The sequence below is a fragment of the Cryptomeria japonica genome, chromosome 7 (genome assembly GCF_030272615.1).
Source record: "Cryptomeria japonica chromosome 7, Sugi_1.0, whole genome shotgun sequence".
In the NCBI taxonomy this organism is placed as follows: Eukaryota; Viridiplantae; Streptophyta; class Pinopsida; order Cupressales; family Cupressaceae; genus Cryptomeria; species Cryptomeria japonica.
In genome coordinates this window covers 580,545,477-580,571,467 of record NC_081411.1, presented here as the reverse complement: position 1 = coordinate 580,571,467, position 25,991 = coordinate 580,545,477, and positions in this window count along the sequence as shown.

Sequence of the window (25,991 nt, the reverse complement as noted above, 5' to 3'; positions counted from 1 at the left end):
ATCTGAAACCCGCAAAGCAAATATTGATGTACCAGTTCAACCATAACAGATAAATTCAGAAGAAGATGATGATAACGAAGAAGTTGAACCTAAAGATAATGATCATGTTATTCCTAGATATGTGAGATTGAATCACAATCCTAAACAGATTATTGGGTATAAGGATGCTGGAGTACTAACCAGAAGAAGAATCAGAGATAACTCTTGCATGATCTCCACTATTGAACCAATAACTACTAAGGAGGAATTTGGTGGTGATCATTAGGTTAAAGCTATGGAGGAGGAATTAATGGATCAAATTGAGAAGAACAACACTTGGACCCTAGTACCCCGACCGGTAAATAAGAATGTTATAGGTAATAAATGGGTATATAGGAACAAGTTGAATGAAGATGGTGTTGTAGTTTGCAACAAGGCAAGGTTGGTTTGCAAGGGTTATGCACAAAAAGAAGGAGAAGACTATGGCAAAAATTTTGCACCAGTAGCAAGACTGGAAGGTGTCAGAACTTTACTTGCATTTGCAGTCTATAAGAAATTCAAGGTATACTAGATGGATGTTAAGTATGCATTTTTTAATGGGATATTGGAAGAAGAAGTATACATAGAGCAGTTAGATGGTTATGCTTTGACTGATGAGAAAGACATGGTATGCAGATTGCATAAAGTTTTATATGGATTAAAGCAGGCACCAAGAGCATCGTATGAAAGACTTCATACACATCTGATGAAGATAGGCTTTCTGAGAACCAGTGATGATAGTAACATATATCTCAAGACCGAAGGAGATGAAATATTGGTCAATGAAGTATTTGTTGATGATATCATATTTGGAGGTAATGATGTCATGAACAACAGTTTTGCAGATGAAATGAAAAATGAGTTTGAAATGTCTTTAGTAGGGGAAATAAAAAATTTCATAGGCTTGCAGATACAGCAAATGAAGAATGGTATTTTCATTACATAGTCTAAGTATGTGAAAGAGGTTTTGAATACATTTGGCATGAGTGACTGTAAACTAGTTGGGACACCAATGGTTATAGGTTGCAAGTTGTCTAAGGAAGATGAATCTAAGTTTGATGAGAAGGAATACAAGTCAATGATTGGCAAATTGCACTATGTTGTTCACAGCAGATCGGACATAGCTCATGCAGTTGGCATAGTTGCTAGATTCCAGAAGAATTCTAAGTAAACACATCCGATAGCAACGAAGAGAATTTTTAATACCTGAAAGGTACTATTGACTATGGATTATGGTATCCATATGGAGGAAACTTTGATTTGAAGGCATACACAAATGTTGATTGCACAAGGAATGTTGATGATCGGAAAAACACAACTAGTGGAGCATTTTTTCTTGGAGGAAGGCTTGTTTCATGGAGTAGTAAAAAGCAGAGTTGTACTTCAGAATCTACTATTGAAGCTGAGTATGTTGCATCTTATATGAATTGCACACAAGCAATTTGGATGAGGCACATTTAGGAAGGTTTTAAGATGAAGATTTCTGAACCTATAAAGATTTTATGTGATAATACAAGTGCTATAAATATATTTTAAAAATCTTGTTTTGCATGCACGAACCAAGCACTTTGAATTGAAGTATCATTGCTTGAGGGAAAAATTTCAGAGCAAAGATGTTATCTTAGAGCATGTTTCTACCAAGGATTAACTTGCAGATATTTTTACCATACCTCTACCTAAGACTACATTTGAGTATCTTAGAAGTCAACTAGGGGTTGTACCCCTTCATGAGGTTAGTTGAGCATGATGTTGATTACATCAGTCCCTGAACCACTTGCAAAATTTTACAAGGATTGGTGTAGAAGTGGATGTATTCCATAGGGGGAGCATCAAGTTGTAGTATGTTGTTGATGCACGATGAAAATTTGACATTACATGTTTTACTTTCAATTTGGCATTGTTGTCAAAGGGGGAGAAGAATTATGTGATTATGGGAAGGAAAACCAGTGACAAGCTGAAGACATGGAGTGCATGGTGAATACTTGGTAATGTAAACTAAGATTCCTATTCACAATCATGCGGCAATCAATGGTGTTGATATTTGTATTGCCATCAATGCCAAAGGGGGAGATTGTTGGCATTTGCATGAAGATTGCATTAATGATATGTTATGTTGTCATTGATGTCAATTGAACCGGTAATGATATTAATGATATTGTTGTAATATTGTTACTATAACCGGTAGGAAGAATTTGTGAGGAGAACCGGTAACCGGTGTAATGGTGTAAACCTTATCTATTGCTGTAACTGGTAAACCATGCCAGTTGTTTTTATTAAACCCTAACCGATTAAGGTTGTTGAATTGGTTATGTTGGTTTATGATATGATGTTGAGTGGCAATGATGGTGACATGTATGGTCATTGTATGAAGACAAGTTCAAATGTTTTGGCGCATTCTTTGTCAAGGGAATCAACAAATGTATTGCATCTAATGCAAAGTGCGTGATGAGTTACTGAGCTCGATGAAGTGGTAATCAAGGAGAAGTTGAGGTTTTCTTGATTGATGTGTAGAGATTGCTATATAATTCAACGGTCATACTTGATCCGACTTGTTTGTAATCTCTATGAGAAAATTAGGTTTTTGTTGTGTCACCGACCTTCAGAAGAGTTCAAATATTATCTTGTGAGTCTCATCTCACCGTGGTTTTTACCTATTTGGGTTTCCACGTCAAAAATACTTGTGTCATGTGCTTAATGTTTTGTGGTTATGATCTTATCGTTGATTTGATTAACTACTTAACTCTTTCTGATAAGGCATGATAACCGAAAGCATTGAGAAATGAAGTATGTTGACATATGATAAAGCATTTGGATGTTTACAAGTTTAATGATGTTTACTGTTAAGTTGCTATAACAGTCAACCGGTTTTCTTATGAGTTTTCATCTTGACAGTGGTATTTCATTAATAAGGTTACTTTGTGTCATTGAGATTGAGATTGGGAAAGTTTGTATCAGTTTTTCTATTTACTGATTCACCCAGCCCCCCCCCCTCTCAGTAATCTACCAAATACTTATTCTTTCATCATACCATCAATATCAATGACGATGATGATGATATGACCAATCCTTACAATGTTGAATCTGGATTGGATGATACAGACAAAGAGTTGGATGAAGAAGAAGATCAATGACATTGAAGTGTATGAGTTATGTGATTATATTATCTATTTGATATTGATTTCTTGATAGAACTATATTTGACTTATATGGTTACATAATTGATTCATGATGTTTTTAATTTTTATGCCATTACATAATTAATTCATGATGTAATTTTTAATGTTGTTAATTCATGATGTTACAACTATTGTAGCTCTCCTAGAAATTTCCATATGATCAAAAAGTAATTACTCTATGACCATTTATGATTAGATATTATTTGATCATATATTTGATTATTTCATTCCCAAAAAATTAGCGTTTCCTAATGTTGATCCCGCATAGTGACACGTGAATGGGGCCAATGTTGAATTTTTTCAATTTGTGCTTGTATGGAGTGAAACTTGGCATGGTTAGCCTAGATGCATGCGTTGACAATATGGGAGGGTTTCGAGACTCATACATGAGGTCATGCTATATAAAGGCATCTCATCCTTCCTAATAATACAAGTTGCCTTATTCTTCGTCTCTTTCATATATTGTTCTTAGCATTTCTTTGGTTAATGGTTTCAAAAGATGAGGCTCTCTGAGCTTCACCTTGGATCTATTACACATCAGTTTGTGCATTTTCATTAGCAATTAATATTTAGATGATCTTTAAAAATATCATTGAATATAAAGATGATAATAAGAAGCTAAAAAAATGAGTATATTTTGTTTATGGAACGTACCTAAACCGCAAGGTTTGTCACTCTAATGCTAAAACCAAGTCAAATTAACCCCTAAAACCTATTGGAAAAGTCAAAACATGCCTTTCTTTCAAATTCAAAATAACATATAAACCTTTTGAAACCACACATGCATGTTATGAAAGTGTATGGTAATCCTACTTATAGCGGAATTTCACATGATAAGCTAACCAATGGTACTATATTGGAGGATAAACCCACCTATAGAATTAATTTAAGAGGTAAGGGATGCCTCTTAGTGGAATTTTGGGTCTTGGATTAATCCATAGTCCTAAAATTAGTTCTAGTGTTCTTCCCTTGGTGTTATATCTATCTCTACAATTTCCCATACAACCATTTCATCATCCATTTTTCCAAGCTATTTGTATCATAATGTAAACTTGGTCCAATCTCACATTAGCCCCTCATGTAGTTATCCATTTCCTCCAAGTTGAATGGAACCTTTTGTACCAATGCATCTATGTTTTCCTACCCTCATGGATCAAGACTTGACATCACCTAAACAATCTTCTTTATGTCACAACATTTCTTTGAAGTGCCTTTGGCATGCTTTAGATGTGTCAATATTAACTAGATTGAATACATTTTTAAAGTCTCTTAACACATTCCATGACAAGAAAATGACTCATTTGGATTAAGGAGTACTTTCCTAAACCATTCCTTCATATTCAACAATCCCTTCTCACACCACATCGTAATTCATATCCATGTTAGTTGTAATGAGTGTTTTAAACCAACAATCAATGAATCATAGGATAGAAGAAAAATCGTTTTACACAAGGATAAGAATCAAAGAGACTAAAAGAATCGATTCACTAGATATGCTCCCCATTACTGTAATAGACCAATGTAAAAAAATAACTCATGACAAGATTAGTATTTGAATCTTTAGTCAAATAGTATTTCAATCACTGATTCTCAAACATCCATCATGATTAAACATCACATATAAGCTCAGCAAGCCACCATACAAATAATATATTTTGTGGAAAATAAAATAAACTATATGTTAACACAACATATATATTTTGTATATAAACTATATGTTGACATAGCATACATATAAACTATATATTTCAAATTTTGGCCGTGTGCGCAAGAGAACGACATAGCATACTGCACCGAGAACCACTGCATCCAGCCCCTGAGTGGAGAGTTGCAAGACTTCACTAGACGAGTGTTGCAAGGCCATTGAGTCAAGGAGGAAGACTAGGAACCATTTGGCAGAGGAAAGCCAAAGTGAGAGGTGAGGGCACTCATAAAGGGAAAATCGACCAAGGGACAATGACTGTAAGTGATTTTCCCCCCACATTTAGTACTGGTGTCTGGTTAGTTTGAACAACCAAGCTTTGAGTTGTTAAATTTAGTAATAATTTATATTTTATTAATCATATAAAGAGAATTTACTTCAAAATGCTAATTGTCTGAAAATCTATCCAAAATCTACCATTCTTCAAAATTTGCATTATATACATCGTATATGGCAAAAAAAGTTGTCTGCAACCAATCACCACTATAATAGACTACCTCCTAACTGACTTTAGACAAAAACCAGAGATTTTCATATAACATTCTAAAAAGACAAAAAAACTAATTACTCTTATCATCTTTGAATTCATTACTACAACAGAAAGAAAAACCCTCATCACCTTCTCGAACCGCTCACACACGCTCCCATCCTCGACACCACCCCTACTCTTGGCCTCCTTGGTTGTAGCATCCTCTACAAACCCTCCACCTCTACCTTGGCTCTTTCTATAATTGCATCCAACTCCTTTATCTGTATCGGGAGCTTCATTGCCTCCCACCCATTTTTAGCTTCCACCTTGCGATGATATGCACACATACTAGGCGCCCATCGAAGGAACGAGATGATTCTTTCTTTCACCCCTTCCCCATTATTTGCCAGCCCTTCACCAATATCGAATCCTTCACCTAACACTGCCCACTCCAGGAAAGTCTCCAAACCATCATGGAATTTAGCAAGTACCAAAGCCTCCACCACCTGCCAAACCTCACCAATATTGTCTTCCACTTCTAGCCCCCATGCCAGAATAAGTAAGTAGACATCCATCCTTGTTCAATATCTATGCTTCATTCTGATGAATACCCTACCCACAATCAGATAGACACACTGAAGGAGACAATCATCCTAGAAATTAAACATCCCTTTGAGTCTCCTTACTATTAACTCCGCATGAAACGGGCACATCTACTTCTTCGTCCGCAAAGTGAAATTTGCCTCCATAACTTCCTGTAGCGTCCTAAAATTGTGACACTTGCAATTTCAATCGCATTTGGGTCTTCACGATGGCGGCGCAATGTTGAACCTGAATGGAGACCTCGAAACCTGTTTGCGACATCAAAAACTCCATCTTTCTGCCCCTTGGCCTGATCCTCCTTGCACCCTGCTATCCCGGGAGGTGGGACCATGGCGCCCAGTGCCCTGGTCCCTTAGGGCCATGGTGCCCAGCGCCCTGGTCCCTCAGGGCCATCGCGCCCAGCGCCCTAGTCCCTGGCCCTATTTTGGGCCCGACCTCTTGTTGGGCATCGGGTCTTCAAGTTTGCAATTTGGAAAATAATGCTCCTAGGTCGGCCTAAGGTCGGAAAAATCAGTCTCCTAACCCTAATTGACAAGTATATAAACTACATTTTCTCTCCCAGAAAGAGGGAGGAAAACATATGTGTGTAAGAGGTGGAAGCGATAAGCAAACATTCAAACATTCAAGCATTCAAGCATTCCTTCAAGCAATTGAGCATTCTAGGTCTCCATTCAAGGCTAGGTGTTGCATTCAAGACAAGGATTCAACCATTGAAAAGGAGATCACCTACAACATACAACATACAACATCATTACACCTTCGCATGTAAGAATACAAACATTCTTACAACAAGGTATCAGTACTTGATTATATTACAAACATTTACATTTACAATATTCTCATTTCTTGGTTAATTCCAAAACCGGGGTTTGACCTGAAGGCAAACCCCTAATCCCTAACCCCCCAATCGTCCTCTCTTTTCTGTGTGTAGGTTGCAGGTACGCAGCTGTAATTGAAGATCTGGAATCCTTGTGCAGAGACAAATAGATCCCCCTTCGTTTCGCAGATTTTTCGGAGGACCGTGTGCACTCCGGGCGCCATCGTCCCGTCAACTTTTGCTCAAATTTGTAGGACAACACCGTCTTGACATTTTACTGCTAATTTCAGGTCCGCAGCTTCATCCCGTGTTTCTATTTCCGTTTACAAGCTAATCTTTCTTACTTTCACATACACTCCTAATTCAATCCTTCTATCTACATTCTTTACAAAGGAGGGTATCCTTGTTGTCTCAACCCTTGAAACTCATCTAGAATTCAAACTTGCATTGTGTGGGATTGGATCTTGTGAGTTTCTACCTCTCCTTTGACTGTAAAGTCTTTCCTAAGTGAAAACCGTCAACCCTAGTGACCTCCTTTCTCTCTCCTTGGAGTGGGGGGAACACCTAGGGTTCGATTTTCCGCTTTACATTTTGGTGAACTCGACGTGAACATCCTAATTCTGATTACTCATGGTTAGATTTGAAAAAAAAAAAATTGGCTTCCTTAATTACATTTCCATGTTTGATCTTTTGCAAATTTTAGAGGTTAATTGCATAAAAACCCTAAATTTTCTTTTTAGTAATTGAGCTTGTGAAATGTTTAATTGTTAATGCTTGTTTCAGATCTACCCTTCTATTGCAAATTGTCAATTCATATTTGTACTTTAATTCTGAAAATTAAGTGGTTAAGTGTGAAAACCCTAATTTTTAAAACCCTCTTGATTCAACCTTTGACCGATGATTTCACTGATCAAAACACCTCCAAATTGGCTGTAACTTTGGATTCCGCAACAAAATCATAATATCTCTCATCCCTGAAAATTTTGAAAAAAGTTGTGAGGACCGTGTGCACCCCGAGCACCATTGTCCCCGACATTTTTTCTGAAATTTCGGGAGCTAGATCTTACTGTATTTTTCTGCTAGAATCCAGGATCTTGGCTGATTTCACCAATTCTAGTACTTTAAAAATTAAAGTCAAAGTTGGTCTAGTGATTGCTTGGATTAAGGCTTCTAATCATTCAAAAATTGTTGAAATTGAAATTTTGTGTTAAAATTGCATTTCTTACTGTCCTAAATCTGAAAAGTGTGTTGGCATTCATTCGAAGTTTCAGTTCTTTATTCAAATCTTTGCAATTTGTGACTTTTGAAATTAAGTGTTTAATTGCAACAACTTTGATTTCCGCTTCCAAAATTGAATTTTGCATGAAATTGAGTCAACTGTTAAATTTCAAAGCTTGCATTGCTTTTAGTATTCCCTCTAAAATCATAAAATTCAAAATTTCAGTTTCCCTCTCTTTTTCAAAATTAAAATTTTGCATTTCTCAACAATCTTGGTAGGATTCAATTTTGAGATTGCAACTTTAATTTGGCCTATCTACAGATCGTAAAATCACTCAATTTTTTCAGATTAGCTTTAAAATCATCATAACTTTCATCCCTGAAAATTTTGAAAAAAGTTGCGAGGACCGTGTGCACTCCGTTCGCCATGGTCCCTGACATTTTTTCTGAAATTTCGGGAGATTGTCATGATTGCATTTAACAGCTTAAATCTAGGAGATTGGCTGATTTTAGTGAAATTTGCTACCTCTAAATTCAAAAATATTCTCTCTAGTGCATGAGTTTTACAACAATAAGCCCTACTTACACTATTCTCGTTAGACGAAGCCTTAGAATTAAGTCTTTCCAAGGTTTAATTACTGAGGAGATGGAACCTAATTTGAATGGCCTTTTTAACGAAGACACGGGTAATTCCTCTAATCCTCTTAATGATGAAGAAGCTCTCCATGAGGTTTCTGTAGAACAACTTTCGAAATTGGATAACCAATTTGATGATTTTCAGCAATGGATGTCTCAAGAATACCCCGATAGTCAAGCTCTTTCATTAATTGAGGGTCTAAAACGTATGGTTCAAAGTGATAAGAATGGAATTGATATTTTGCGTGGTATTGCACACATCATGGATTCGAATGTGATGCCTATGAAGAGTTGTGCCGAAACTTTAGGTTATACACAACCTCCTACTCACGTCAATCATTCTATTCCTTTAACAACTTCTATTGCTAGTATACCTACTTTTACATCAAACATAATGACTACTTCAATACAAAACATTCCACCTATGATCACCAGTCATGGGGGCAATCCTTCTTCGTCAATCAACCCTCTTCCTTCATTCATTCCTTCAATGAGTGTTCCTATTACATCTCCACAAATGAACATGACGCAAGGGGGCAATTCATTTAACCATTCCATTCCTCCTTGTAATGTTCCTCCTTTCCAATCGTCTCCTATGACTAACCATCATAGTGTCCCGCCACCTTACTCTCAATCAATACCTTCTTTCAATAACATAATACCTCCATCACAATCTAACATGTCTAATATGAACTCTTCGACTGAAGCGACCATTAACAATCTTGCACAAACTGTCTCTTCTTTACAGCAACAAATTGCCTCTTTGAATCAATCTAAGTTTAGTATGCCCACATTTGATGTTGCGAGCCCACTTTCTCTTGACATTGTTCGAGCTATCCCCCCTAAGCATGTTGAAATCCTGCAGTTGGAGCTTTATAATGGTAAAGGTGATCCTCTAACACATGTTAAGACCTTTCAAACAATATGTACCGATTTTTCTCATGACCAAAGGTTGCTTGCAAAACTGTTTACTAGAACATTAAGAGATAAGGCTCTATAATGGTATTGCTCGTTGCCTTCCTATTCTATTACTTCTTTCCAACAACTTGCAAATGCTTTTATTCAACAATTTCAAAACAACATAGGTCCTAAAGTTACTTTGATTGATTTAATGCATTGTAAACAATGTGTTAAAGAGAAAGTGACTGATTTCATTCGTAGATATAAGCATTTGTGTGCTCAAATTTCTTTTCCAGTACCTGACAATGATATTCAAAGGATCTTTATTTCTAATTTACAAAAAGATATTAGAGAAAAACTTCTATTTTCTGAGTTTACTTCTTTCCAACAGTTGTGCGCAACTCTTCACAATTATCAACTGACTGTGAGCCAAATGGAACAAGCAAATCCTATGGCTTCGAGTGATAAGGGTGATAGTAGTCAACAACCATTTGGGAAGTTTAAACCGAACAGAGGGTTCATTAAGTTCAATGAAAACATCACCAACAACAATGTGAATGCAACATCAGGTGTGCCTCCTATTTCTAAGTTTTTCAAGAAAGAAAGAGAGTTTACTCCTTTGAATGAATCATTGCATAGTATTATGAATAAGTTATTGGAACAAAATGTGCTTACTCTCCCTCCTATAAAGCAAATAGATCCTGCAAAGGTGAAGTCACCCTATTTTGATAACAAATCTTTTTGTCAATTTCATCGTCAACCTGGGCATGATACTGAAAAATGTTTTGCTTTAAAGGGTAAAATTCAAGATTTGATTGATAATAATACTATCTCTATTTCAGGTGTGAATGATAAAGGCAACACATCTATAGCTCTTCCTAACCAAAATCTTAAGATTTTTACTGATCCATTACCTTCTCATACCTTCAATGTGATTGAGACTAATGATTCCTCTTTCTCACCTGATGGTCTTGTGTCTATGACTCCGAATGTGATTAACTTTGTAGAGCAGCAGAAAATCCTTAAAGAGCCTTCCATCACATTTGATTCCAGTGAAACTATCAGGGCACCTGATGGTCCTTTATATATAGTTGCAAAAGTCAAGAATACACCTTGCTGTGGAGTGCTTATTGATCCTTCTTGCATGGTTAATGTCATTACTAAAGAATTTCTTTTTACTTTGCAATTGAATCAAGTGATCTATGACAAAACAAATGTGGTTGTGAAACTATTTGATGCATTTTCTTCTCCTGCAATTGGTTCTATTACATTACCTATTGAGGTCCGTAACAAATCCCTTGATGTGAGCTTGCTATTATTCCATCATCCGAACAATTTCGTGTGAAGCTAGGCTATCCTTGGCTATCTTCCATGAAAGCTATTGCTTCTCCTATTCACAAGTGTTTGAAATTTCCCCATAATGGTGAAGTTGTTACTGTCAATCATAGTCTCTTTAAACCAGCTGAAAGAACTTCTAGCGTTCCTGTTGATTATTTTTGGCCTAAACAATTCCAGTCTCTTCCACCGTGAAGTGATCATCTTTTCAAATCTTATCAAAAGTGGAAAAACGATATGATCCTATCTCTAAGTGAACCTAGAACACCCAAACTTGATACTCCTATCATTCTTGAGAAGGAAGTTCTTCCTTTGAAAGATAAAAATAATGTCTTTCCTCAAGAAGATTCCCAACCCACCCCTATGGATGTGACTATGTCTATGTCTAATAAACTTTCTAAAGGTAGACCTATACCTCCTCGTCATGATGGACTTGGTCTCCTTCCTAAACCAGATATTCCTCCTCTGTATGGAGCAGTTCCTCCTCCTTCCTCTTATAAAGAGAAGAGACCTTCCTCTTCTCCTATCGTCCAACCTAAGAGACCACAACCCAAACACCCAAGTGATAAGGATGAGAACATTCCTCCTCCTCAATCTTCTCAACTTCCTACTAAGACTAGACGAAATCGTTCTGCACGTGAACGCCGACGAAAGCGTCGTCTTAGAGCTTGTGCAGCTACTTCTCAAACTTTGCAATCCCCAAAAACACCTTCAGCTAGTATTATTCCATTTTCTCCTCAGCCGAAAATTGAGCCAAAATCTCCTAAACATAAGATGCATGATGGTTTTGATCCTGTGCGAGTTAAAGATCCTATTTTTATAAATCTTGATGATATAGATGTTATTCATGATGAAAATGTTACTCCTCTTCATTGTGATAGTGAATATGAATATGTTGATGTTGATAACCATTTATCTAACGAATTTTCTAAAGCACTTATCCTAGCTCCTAGACAAGAACAACGTGGCTTGGAACATGAACATAGCCCTTGTTTGGATCTTGTGATAGCTCCATCTGCTATGTTGGATGTTCCTCCTCTAGCGTGTTTCATGCCTTCCCGAAATATTGATCAGCAAGATGGGGGGGTGGATGACGTGCTAGACTAGTTCATTAGCATAGCAGACTCTCTCCTCCTCTCTTTTGTTACTTCTTCTATGTGTTATTCCTATTCTTCTATTTGTTATCCTTAGTGTTGTCTACTTGAGGATGATGCAAAGCATTGAGATCTCTTTTGGTCTCTCTCATGTTGACTCAAAAGACACAGGTGTTCCCTTCTTCTAGGTGACTTTCCTTGATTGGGGAATTAAGAACAATTATGCATACATACATATGATATACATGAATTATCATATAGCATACTGACCCCAATGAAAGCGAAGTCACCTCATGCTTTGTGTTTTGTGCTTATTATCCTTGGGTTTATCTCACACTTGGGGGCTAAATCCTTGTGATAACATGCTCCTTTTTCCTTTCTCATTTCTTATGTGTATCACTACCTTAAAGCAATCACCCCCGATGAGGCGTGTGCGATCGCTTTAACGTAGGGGGCATACACTCCGTCCATATCTTTTCAAGATTCCTAAAAATTTCTTGGCGAACTTAGCTTTGCCTTGAAAATTTTTGGTATTCTTTGCATGACTCATAGTGAGGGAACCTTACTATTGACAGTCATGGTTCTCCCTCATGATCTTCCCTTTTACTTTGTCAATCGAAGTCGTAAGATCCTTAGTCCACTAGGGGTTTGGTGTATCTTGCCTCCTTGACGTGGTGAAAGTCTTTCAATATTGTTTCCTTGTACTTTACCAGAAGTATGGGCGTACGCTTATACTCCCGCTAAAGTGGGGGCTAAATGTAGCGTCCTAAAATTGCGACACTTGCAATTTCGACTGCATTTGGGTCTTCACGATGGCAGCGCAACGTTGAACCTGAATGGAGACCTCGAAAACTGTTTGCGACATGAAAAACTACATCTTTCTGCACCTTGGCCTGATCCTCCTTGTACCCTGCTATCCCGGGAGGTGGGACCATGGCGCCCAGCGCCCTATTTTGGGCCCGGCCTCTTGTTGGGCATCGGGTCTTCAAGTTTGCAATTTGGAAAATAATGCTCCTAGGTCGGCCTAAGGTCTGAAAAATCAGTCTCCTAACCCTAATTGACAAGTATATAAACTACATTTTCTCTCCCAGAAAGAGGGAGGAAAACATATGTGTGCAAGAGGCGGAAGCGATAAGTAAACATTCAAACATTCAAGCATTCAAGCATTCCTTCAAGCAATTGAGCATTCTAGGTCTCCATTCAAGGCTAGGTGTTCCATTCAAGACAAGGATTCAACCATTGAAGAGGAGATCACCTACAACATACAACATACAACATCATTACACCTTCGCATGTAAGAATACAAACATTCTTACAACAAGGTATCAGTACTTGATTATATTACAAACAGTTACATTTACAGTATTCTCATTTCTTGGTTAATTCCAAAACCGGGGTTTGACCTGAAGGCAAACCCCTAATCCCTAACCCCCCAATCGTCCTCTCTTTTCTATGTGTAGGTTGCAGGTACGCGGCTATAATTGAAGATCTGGAATCCTTGTGCAGAGACGAACAGATCCCCCTTCGTTTCGCGGATTTTTTGGAGGACCGTGTGCACTCCGGGCGCCATCGTCCCGTCAACTTTCGCTCAAATTTGCAGGACAGCACCATCTCGACATTTTATTGCTAATTTCAGGTCCACAGCTTCATCCCGTGTTTCTATTTCCGTTTACAAGCTAATCTTTCTTACTTTCACATACACTCCTAATTCAATCCTTCTATCTACATTCTTTACAAAGGAGGGTATCCTTGTTGTCTCAACCCTTGAAACTCATCTAGAATTCAAATTTGCATTGTGTGGGATTGGATCTTGTGAGTTTCTACCTCTCCTTTGAATGTAAAGTCTTTCCTAAGTGAAAACTGTCAACCCTAGTGACCTCCTTTCTCTCTCCCTGGAGTGGGGGGAACACCTAGGGTTCGATTTTCCGCTTTACACTTCCACAACCACTATTTCCAACACCTTAAAAAACCATCGCAAACACACCAACACTTCACTCCAAAACCACTATGTCGTGCTTCACATGCCAAACACAAGGTAAAAAGTCGAAATGATCTGCATTTAAACCATCTCATACACTCAAAGGAAATCAAATAAATGTCTGCCATCACCTCATCACACCTCACCACCTTTCAAAAAAGAATGTTTTTTTTTTCATTTTTGGGTAATGCTTGTGTGTTTGGGGAAATTTCCTTTTCCCGTGAATATTTTTGGGGAAAACCTTTATAATTCTATTGTTTTAGAATATATTTATTTATCCACTTTAATGGTATCCACAAATTATATTTCATCATATTAAATTTCTTTGCACATATAATTTTGCAACTTCTTGTTTATTAAATCCTCTTTTTGTCATATCTTTGCATTTCTATATTGTGGTGGGGTTCATAATTTTGATCAGACGTTGTGTTGTCTGGAGTGGCGTGTGGAGTGGGGGGGGGCTCTTTATTGATTTTTCCTTGAAAATTCAACAACAACCTCCATCCTCGACCCAAAGAGGATTTATATAGTCATTATAGACTCTCACCAACTTTTTTAACCAACTTTTAAATTAGTTGGTCATTTGGGAAACAAAATGCAACTTTTTGCACCAAAATTGCAAAGTTGCTCATAGCAACTTTTGAGCAATTTTGACAACTTTTGCAATTTTCAACCAAATGATCTCCTATCAACCTAGGACTTCTCAAACATGTTAAATATGACATAAAACCATGAATTGCATCACTTTTGGCCACCTCTAGAGGTGTTGACCAGTGTTGACCTATTCAAGACCTAGTTGGCCTAGAGATGACAAAAAATGGCACAATGAGCTTACAAATTTGATCCAATACATGGAGTGACCTTATCTACTCATGAAAAGAAACGAAATGGCCTCATCATGGCCTTATTACAAAGATTGACCCAAAATGGTCGTGGTGGCCTTAAAGGGCTCTTGGTGCTCCTGCATCATACACCCCCCTAAGAATATTCTCTTGTCACAAGAGAAAGTGTTGAGTATTTGTTTGCCTTGTCTCATTCGATGGAGTGCAAGTACCACCAAATAAGTATTTGTTAGATCTTTCTTCCTAGAACAAGGAAAATTCAGGAAGAGAAGAGGAAAGTGAGACAAGTAGTAGGTCTAAAAGACCTGGAGATCAACTAGAGGTCAAAATATTAGAAGAAAATTTCATAAATGCATGGAATTTTTTCTTGCTGAAGGCGGGTCATGTTCTTATGATGATGAGATCATAGGCGACATCGAGGTGCCTTTGAGGTACAAACATCTATAGAAGTAATGGGTACTCAAGGAACTTCCTCCAATAAATACTAATTTTTGTGTCAACGAGAGGATATATCGCATAACACCATCGCCATTACATGGTTTGGGCCTATTTTGCATTGACGACATAAAAATTTGTTACAACAAAGTTACTAAATTGATGGAGTATGTCGGACCTTGTTACAATTACAAAGATCGGATGCAACTGGTTTGATATACATGAAGTATGTGTAGGTATGCACTGTCAACAAATTATATACAACTAAAAGATAAGGATCAAAATAAAGGAGTGACTATGTACATTGACGAAAGGCCAAAAGCATCAGGGAATATTGGAGGGTTTATACATAGTACATGACCTGGGTCAACAAATAAGCAACCCAATTGCATATTCGAGGCGCGCAATGGAAATCGTGTATTTGCATGTGCAATAAAATCAATAACTGCAAGGGAAGAGTTGAATTGAATAGATACAAACACAATTACTATGGGGGCGGTATGTACTATATACCATTTTACCCAGCCTCTAATTAATGACTCCAATATACCATTTTATTATTATGTTTTTTTCGTAAGTCTATTGGTTTCATTTCAATAATGTTTTTTTATATTTAATTTTGTCACAGCGGGACATTGATCATAGTGGGAAGGCTCTGGCCCAGAGCATAGATAGTGATGCATCTTCAGGCGCTTCTACCCGACAAGTTTACCTCATTGTAATTGTACAAATTAGATACAAGAAAAATGTTTTATTATTATATTTTTTTTGTAAGTTTATTGGGTTAATTTTAATAATATTTTTAATATTCTTGTCATCGTCAAATGATTGGGGAAAAGCACCTTCAGTAGAGGAGAGCATCCATAGGGATGTGCAGTCACTATTATGCAATGATGGCATCGCATATTCCGCAAACTTTCTGGATATGATAAGGAAGAACCTAAAAAATACAATGAAGAAATCCTTCAATTGTTATTCATAGTGCCTCAGATAGATGAGATAAGAGAAAGGGTTAAAATATTGTCTCAGAGAGCATGAAACTTGCAAGTAAGTTGTCATGAGATCTTTAATTATAACACAAGTTCATTCATGGTTTTATATTTTGTACTCTTTTATGTCATGAACTAAAATATGTGTTGTTTTTACAGGATTTTTTGCGTCCTCAAGATGTTGCTAGTCATGATCAGGGTACTGCAGGTGCTGCCCGGGGAGCAGGGGTTGGTACATTGATCATGATCTTCTTGTGCATACATCACATCATCTGACCCCATCATCCGTGCCTATATTGTCAACTAAAATGTTAGCAACACAACATGCAAGCATCGCGTAGTGCACCCTCTGGCAGCGAACACATGCTAGAACATGTGTCAGGACATGTACCTAGGGATGCACAAGCCACTAGTACTGGTGATGTTTTAGCAGCATTTCTTGGATCTTCCCGTATTACTAGTGTGGGAACATTGTCGGTCACATTTGTGGTGATCGAAGATTTCGTTCCCATAAAGATAGAGAAGGTCCCGGGTACTTTAAAATGTTTTAATTATTATTATATATAATCTAATTAAAATTTACTAATTGATCACTCTTTTTAGACTAATGATCCCATGATCTTTTTGCAGGAAAAGATTTTTTTATAAACAACTAAATGATATTACATTGGAGATCTTCAGGCCCACCATACGTACACGGTGGAATGCCCAAAATCAAGATTTAAAAGATGAGCTCATTAACCGTTTAGTTGTGTTGTTCAGTAATAACACATTCAATCGAATCAAGGTCCTTAAGAAAGTTGTTACTGTAGACACCTAAAATTGTCTAGTCTAATTAAATAAATATTTTATTTATTTAATTATTTTAGCCTAATTCTTCTATTAATTAAATAAATCCTTATTTATTTAATTAATTCATTTATCCTCTTCTAGCCTAATTTCTCATTTAAATAAATACATTTATTTAAATTCCCTTTTCCTAAATTAAATAAATACTTTATTTATTTAATTGATCCCACTTCCTCTATTAATTAAATAAATCTTTATTTATTTAATTAATTCATTAGCCTTTTCTACCTATGACACATGTCATTCATCTCTTAATTCATACACTACCTACCCCTCTCATTATTTTATTATTTCCTCTACCTACCCTCTAATCATAGCCGACCTCTTTTTACACCTCTCAATCTTATCCCTTCATTTCATATAGTGTCTTCTATATAAGGAGATGCTTCCTTCATTATCAAACCCTGACTATGCATCCTGGCTAATTCAATTATGCATTTGACTATGCTTTGCACTTTCATATGAGATCCTACTTGCAACCACATTCTGTTCTTTGTTGAACTCTTGTGCACATAAAATCTGAGAGCAAATATATCAAGCAAGATCAATGGAGATAGGAAGAATGGAGATTCAAACCCTATTGGACATGTGATGGTATAATTTTTGTGATTTCATTTGATTTGCATTGTCTTAGGTAATCTTCATATGTTATGGTGGATCTTTGTTGTTGTTAGGCTAGGGTTTTGTGGTTGAATTCATTATAGTATTATTGTTTATCCATTTTCACCATATACATTTTGGCATGCCTCGTGGGACATGGATTTTTGTTAGATCTATATTTTTTGCAGATTTTTCTAACCCTATGTTGCTGTTTTGTAAAACAATTTGGAGAATAACCTTGTGCAGCTAGGGTTTTGGACACAAAATCAAGATCTTGGAGAGATTTGATCATATCTCACAAAAGGCTTGGAAATTTTGCACCAAATTTTTTTGCAAGTTGAAGAACGTATCAGGAGCTCTCAATCCAAAATTCAGAATTTTTGGAGCAAATTTTCATTTTCTATGAATTTTTTATGAGTTTTCATAAAAAATTAATTTTGAGAGAAAATGAGAGAATTTTTAGGATTTTCTTACATTTTTGGAAATCTCTCAGAATTATACACAAGATCTATTCTTTGTGATTTTAATTTTGATGCAAAATATTTCCCTAAAAATTGGATCTTTAAAAATTAGGGTTTTTCCTTATTGTGATCAGATCTCACAAACGACTTTGAATTTTGGCATCAAATTTTGTGTGTAGGTCAGGAAAGTATCATAAGGTTTTAGTAAAAATTTCATATTTTTTGGATCAAATTTTCATTTTATATGAATTTTTTATGAGTTTTCATAAAAAATTAATTTTGAGAGCAAATTAGCAAATTTTTCAGATTTTCTTACACTTTTGGAAATCTCTCAAAATTGTATACAAGATCTGTTCTTTGTGATTTTAAATTTGATGCAAAATCATTCCTAAAAAATTGGATCTTTGAAAATTAGGGTTTTTCATTATTTTACTCATATCTCACAAACTGCTTGGATTTGTTGCAGAAATTTTTTTTATGCAGGGTTGGATGACCATTAGGACTCTCCAGTAAAAATTTCAAATTTTTTGGATCGATTTTGCATTTTATATGAATTTTTTATGATTTTTCATAAAAAATTAAATTTTGGAACAAATTAGCAATTTTTTTTGATTTTCTTACATTTCTGGAAATCTCTTAAAATTTTACAGTTGGTCTTTTTTTATGATGAATCAGATCTTTGAATTGGTCAACAAAATGCATTGTTGAAGGCCCCTATTTCATAAAGTCTTTTGGATTTAAAATTTACCTAACTTGTGTGCTTGTAGGAAGGGGTGATTATTTCAAACAATCTAAACTACTAATAGATCTTTGTTGTAGGACCTTGGCAAGGATTTTTGATCTTTTTTGTGTGCCTTATTTTTATAGACTAGCAAACACTTCAATTGGTGCACTAAAATTGAACCATTGTCTTTTGTGTCTTGAGCAATAGGCTCCTTTTGTTCAATCTTTAGAGGGCTTGTCTCCCCGTGTGGTCATTAGGACTACTAGTGAGGAGAGAACGACCCAAGTGGTAGCGAAGAAAACCCACCTCTTCCGAACCACTATAAATAACTGTATCCATGGTGAAAACTATGGATAACGTGTGTTGATTAGTTCATACCGACACTATGTCTCCCCATAAACTCGTTTGATAAAATTTATTTGATCAGTTGTAGGGTGTAACCCCTACCGGTTGGGAGCCTTCTGTATTTACAGAGCTGAAAGTGTCGCATGTATGGCCACATGAGTGGATGCCCTTACTAGCACCTTTTTGTTTTAGAAGCCAAAATCCTTCTAGTTGTTGGGGCAGGAGGTCGGACCTCTGGTAGCGGCCCACACACATACGGTTCTTAGTAGAGATACAAAGTTCGCCACGAGGAGTTTTCATGGGGATTGATGCTTGGTTGCCCCGAGAAGTGAGTGCCGAGGGTGGAGCCAGTGGGGTCAGGCATCTAAGTATTCGCTCTGAATAGCGTAGCCTAGGGGGAAACTCCATGTGGGATCAACAACTATTGTCTTGGCCAACCATAAGAATTGTGCTTGTCTTATTTTGAACTATCAAACATTCAAGACCAAACATTAAAACATTGTGTCTTTTGTGTCTTCAAGTGTATGCAAAACAAATTTGACATCAAACAACACACTTTTCTTGGAGTCATTTTGAGTCTAAACACTTGCAAACATTGAGTCTTCATCATCATTGTGTCCTCTTGTCACGAAAAACAGTCAAAAAATTTAGATTTGGTCACAACAACAATTTCACAAATTGGAAAATTTTACAGTCCAACAAGCAAGAGCAATCAGTTTCAGAATTCTTGAGCCTCCTAAGCTATCTCTTCAGGTTTTCGTCTAGCATTCAACCTATCTTTGGGTCTCACAAAGTCCATCATTGCTTTACACCTTACATTACATTCACATTTGTCTAAACTTGAGTCAAAAGGTCACTTGCTTGTCCTCATTATACTTTGTCAACACACTACATACAACAACATTTTGCTAAGTGGTCCCTCATCAAGGTCTATCACCTTTGGGTCTCATTTGGTCTTACTTAGAGTCAAGGTCAACTTACCTCATCAAGAGAAACTATCCTCTCTTTGGAAGTCACACCTACTCTACTACATACATACTTGGTCTTACATTTTGGACATTGCAAGTAAACCTCAGATTCATTTACATTCCATCCAACTCTTGGTCTTCCATACTCTTTTCCATTTTCATCTAGTCTCACACATCTTGGTCAATACCTAGTTCATGGTTGAAACCCGTTCCCAAAAATCTAGGAGAGAAACTAAAGAGGCTCAAGAGTCCGCAAACATGAGTTCCTATGAGTATGACAATGATATCTTTTTCAATTCTGATCATATTACATTACCTGACATGGATGCCTATAGAAACATTCCAAATGTTGAGAACATGGACACTACAAACAACAATGATACACACAATGACAATATGGACAAATTTTCCATACATTCAGCAGAAGTGGAAGACACCATTATGAATCCTCATTTCAATCGGTTGGTTGAGGAAATAATGAGGAGAGATAGACAATATTTTCTACAAGTGATGGCACAAAGTGGAACCAAGATCCCTCATGATTTGACATGTCTCAAATAATGGAAAATCAACCTTTGCAACAACCTCACTCCAACATGGATCAAAGGAGGCCTAATAGTGGAGGCAATAGAGGACCACATATGGTGCCTGAATCACCATCATCTTTGTTTCAAAAACCAGAGGTCCCTTATGGTGAAGCATATGATACTCACCTTCGCAGACCATTATGGAAGTCTTATGCAGAGAAATATGCTCAACCACATACCAATGCTAAGGATCAACCACCAAAGCAATTGGATATTCAAAGGCATGCTCAAAATTTGGACACAAGGAAACCCCGTGTCAAATTTGGGGGCAACACACTAGAACAAACTCATGACATGCCTGTAGAGTATGGTATACATGGACAAAGCAGATATTTCGTTCCTCAACATGACTCTATACCAAGTGGTCCATATACGCAGCATCATTATAGACCTCCTCCATATGAACATGTGTATGATCAATATCATCCATATATGCAACATGCTCCTCCTCCACCCGATGCCTCTGGTATGGGATATGGTCCAAGAAGTCGGTCTCCACCGAAGAACAATTTGGAGCAACAAATAAGGGACTTACAAAAGAAAATGGAGGACATAAATACACCGAAGCCAACATACACAATGAGAGGCATATGTCCTTATCCATTTGACAAAAGCATTCCAATGCCTCCATTTCCTACACACTTTGTGACACCTAAATTTGATAAGTATAGAGGAAAAGGAGATCCTAAGGCACACATAAGACAATTTTTCACAGCTTGCATTGACGTAGCTTCAGAAGAGACATATTTGATGATATTATTCCCACAAAGCCTAGGTGATCAAGCTATGGAATGGTTCTCCCAACTTCCACCTGGTATTAAGTCATGGGGTGACTTAGCAGAGGCATTTATTCAACATTTCTCCTACAACATAGAGACAGACATATCAGTCACTACTTTGTGCAACACCAAGCAAAAGGATGGAGAGTCTTTTTCATCATTTTTACAAAGATGGAGGAATCTAGCCAGCAGATGCTCTTGTGAAATTCCAAAAAAACAAATGGTAGAGATGTTCACCCAGAATGTTAACAAAGACATTGGCTATGATCTAAGAAAAACTTGTTTGTCCACCTTTAAGGATGTCATTGAAAAAGGCTTAGCAATAGAGAAGGTCCTAATTGAACAAGGAGTCATTAAGATATTCAAGGAAAACAAAGATGACTTTAAAGGAAAAGATAAGCCAAGATTTTGGAACAAAAACAAGAACACAGTCAATGATGGTGTTGGTGATGCCAATACGATACGACCAAAAATCATTTTTTCTGGATCGAGTTCTACAAACAATCAAGTGAATACTCAAACAACTTCAAAGTCACGAAGGAAGTATACCCCATTGGGAGAACCACTTGAGTCAGTTTTCAAGAAGCTAGTGGCAAACAAAGTAATCACAATTCCACATTTTCCGCCATATGAGCCAAAGGTCAAACCAAATTGGTGGAATGATGATGAATATTGTGAATTCCATAAAAGCAAGGGCCACAAGACAGGAAATTGCCATCGATTGAAGAACATCATACAAGATCTCATTGATAGAGGTGACATTGAGATTGAAGGACATTCCTCCAATCAAGAACATGAGATGTTTAAGGAACCATTCCCAAAACATGACAAGGGAAAAGCTGCAGCCACAGATGATCAAACCAACTATACCAGAGCATCGTACAACTATGATTCAACTATCAATCACATTTCAATGGATAATTATGTCTCTACTATTATCATCAAGGACAAAACTCCTGAGAATTCTACCGAGAGACCCAAGATCGTTCTGAAAGGAATTGGATCTTCTTCCGAACCTACCTCTGAATGTCATGTTACAACCCGCCGAGGTTAGTTCACTTTGCAAGGTGCTCCAGCTAAAAACACCGCTTCCTCATCAACCAAGCCTAAATACAACCTTGTAGAACAGTTAGGGAAAACACCTGCGCTTATCTCCATCCTTGAGCTCTTACGCATATCCCCCGCACATAAAGCCATTCTTGATAAAATATTGAGAGACATTGTCGTTCATACTGATTTGAACATGGACCAATTTCAAGCCATGGTGGGATACCTTTCCGTTCCACACTCCCTTACATTCACAGAAGCCGATGACGCCTCCGTAAGTCAACCGCATAATGCACCATTGCACATTGAAGCCTTCATACACAAACATAGAATCAAACGAGTCCTAATAGATGGAGGAGTAGGTCTGAACATGTGTACATTGAACACTCTCAAGCAATTAGGATATCCTAAAAAGGCTATGAATTCTACACATGCAATCACCATCAAGCCATATGATGATGACGAGCGCTCATCCAAGGGCACAATCACCTTACCTCTCAGAGTTGGGCCAGTTACAAAGGATGTGGTTTGTCAAGTCATAGACTTCGATCTCACATACAACATATTGCTAGGACGCCCATGGATTCATGAGATGAGCATAGTACCATCTACATATCATCGATGCATCAAGTTTCCACACAATGGAGTTGAAGTGACTGTCAAAGCTGACCCAAATCCATTCATATATTGCAAAAATCTACGACCTAAATCAGAAATAACAATCCCAGTCAATTGACAAGCTATTCCTTCTTCAGCATATGTGGATCCAGAATCCTTGAAAGTTTCTACATCAAAGCAAACAAAGATCAAAGAAAAGTTCAAGATTAAAGACATGGGATGTGGTGAGTATATCTTTCATGTTGATCAACTCCCACTATCTCCTAAGGTATTCAATCTACAAGAACAACCTACAAACAACTTGCAATACCAAGGAATTGGGTGTGAACCGCCTAGTGTTGTGGCTACTAAGTCTGAATGCAAATCTCCTCTAGTGGTGCAAGCATCTCTTGATATCAATAGTCCTAAGAGTGGTTCCAACAAAGAATCTATTGAGTGTATCTCCAACCCTCTTGAGAACTCACATAGCTTTACCATATCATCCACTCATTCCATTTCCACTCTCCTCCCAGATTTGGATCAACAAGAATTACAAAAGCTCTTACTAATTGGGGATCAAAAATCAAGCTTTGAAAAGAAAAATTCAAAAGTAAAAATTAAAGAAAAGTCCTTCAGTCCAAATCAAAATCAAAAGCTATTGGACTCTGCAAAAATCAAAGTCAAGGATAAAAATCCTATAAAGAAAAAGGAACAAGAGTTGATCTCCCTTAATACCAAAATAACTGGGGGCAAAAGCTCTAAAATTTCAAGTCAAAAAGCATACTTGTTGATCCTAAGTCTCCATCATGTCATCCTACTTTCACTTCTTTTCGCAATCATAAGGCTTCGTCACTCATCCACTTGTTCCACACATCCGTCCCCTTTTGGCGATACATCATGGACCTTTAATGGAGCTTCCTCGAAGGACTTTGTTATCAGGGATGCCCAAACTTCTTTAGGTGACACGCATATGGGCCTGCATAGTTCACACACTAGTAATTCTATCTCAGTTCCTTTATCAAGGAAGACAATCACTCAAGCTGCACATCATTCAGTCAAGGAACAATGCAGTTACAATTACAAGGTGAAGCCTCGCACATTTGAGGTAGGCGACTTAGTTCTAAAAGAAAATCCTAAAAATTAGCAAGACAGAGAGAAGAAAAAGGGCAAGTTCGAACCAAATTGGCTTGGTCCTTACATCATCACGACAGCCTATGGATCCGGTGCATATCAACTCTCAACCATAGAGGGTGAATCCTTGGAGGATCCTATCAATAGCATGCACCTTCACAAGTTTTACACATAGCTCTTCAGAGTATCCCAATTCAAAAAAAAAAATTTAAAAAAAAACAAAAAACATAAACATAAAAATTGAAAAATCAAAAAAAGTAAAGAGAAATAATTTTGTCCAACGGTGAAAACCACTTCGGTGGCGCCCTGGGCAAGTACCATGGAGAAAATTGGGTCACCAACGCCATGCGTAGAGACATTGCTCCTCCCTCCTTCAGGATTCCATTTCATCCTTCACTTTGCACACACTCACAGCATATACATTCATAATAAACTTTACACATTCCCATCATGGCTTGTTATTGATCTACTTAAGATTGGTTAGCCATTCATAATAAACCTTCATTTTCATCTCTTTCCATCCATAATAAATCAGCTCCTATCTGTGGCTAAGGCAAATCCTACGTCTAGTGATGGGTGTGGAACTGAGAGCATCACATGTTTAGAGGAGTACAATTTCTTCCAGTTTTCTTCAGTCTATCCGTGCACAATCTGCAATAAAGAAACACTTGCATTGCTGATCCGCAATAAAGTTTCGTCTTCTCCACAATAAAGTATCAGTTGCATGGATTCAACCAGTTTCAGATGAGACACAACAGCAACAATGGGCTTCAACAAATCAAATCTTTCAGTAGACTCAGACAACATTATGGTTCAGTGCTATCTATCCTTTTTGTGAAAGTAAACATTGTGACCACAATCAACTAAGACTTATACAAGTGACAAGAGACATTAAAATTGAGGACTACAGTGAATGTCGGTATCGAGTCTTGGTTTTATTTTGATTTTTATCTTTTGGTGACATGTCTTTTAGCTTTTCCGGGATGTCTTTGACTAGAGATTCTATCTCCAGGATGTCTTTGACTAGAAAGGCGAGGATGGGGTATCGTCACCTATTTTCCTTTTGTTGTCTGTGGATTGTCTCTTAGTAATGCTATGACTTGTCCAAGGATATGAGGACACTGTGAGTCTAGTGTGAACTGGGACATTCCTTGTTTGTGACTGTCTTATCTCCATGCAAACAGGTACAATGACTTTCTAGGTCGAACATATGCCTCGATTGTCATAACCTATTTTGCCATAATAAAGCTTATGATGATAACGCACAAGAAGCTCTTTCACTTTTATATCTTCTATCTTCCATCCCCCTTTCTTGATTGACTTCCATCATCCTTCTTGAGTCAGTGTAGCCCATTATCACATGACTGAGTATAATGACACACCAAAAATATTTGCATTGCATGTAGTTGCACTTGCATTGCCACATATTAAGCATTTCATTCATATATACATATAGATATCACAATAGCATCATATCCTACACACAACACATGTTAGCACATTTTACATTCTCATCATGTAAATAATTCTTTGCATTATCATATTCATTTGCATTTCATACATTCACATTTGAATTGGCATATCATATAAAACATAAAAGAACAAAAATATTTCATTTTCTCATATACATATTTGCATCCATATCATAATCCATCACATAGAAACATACATCATGAAACATCTCATCACAT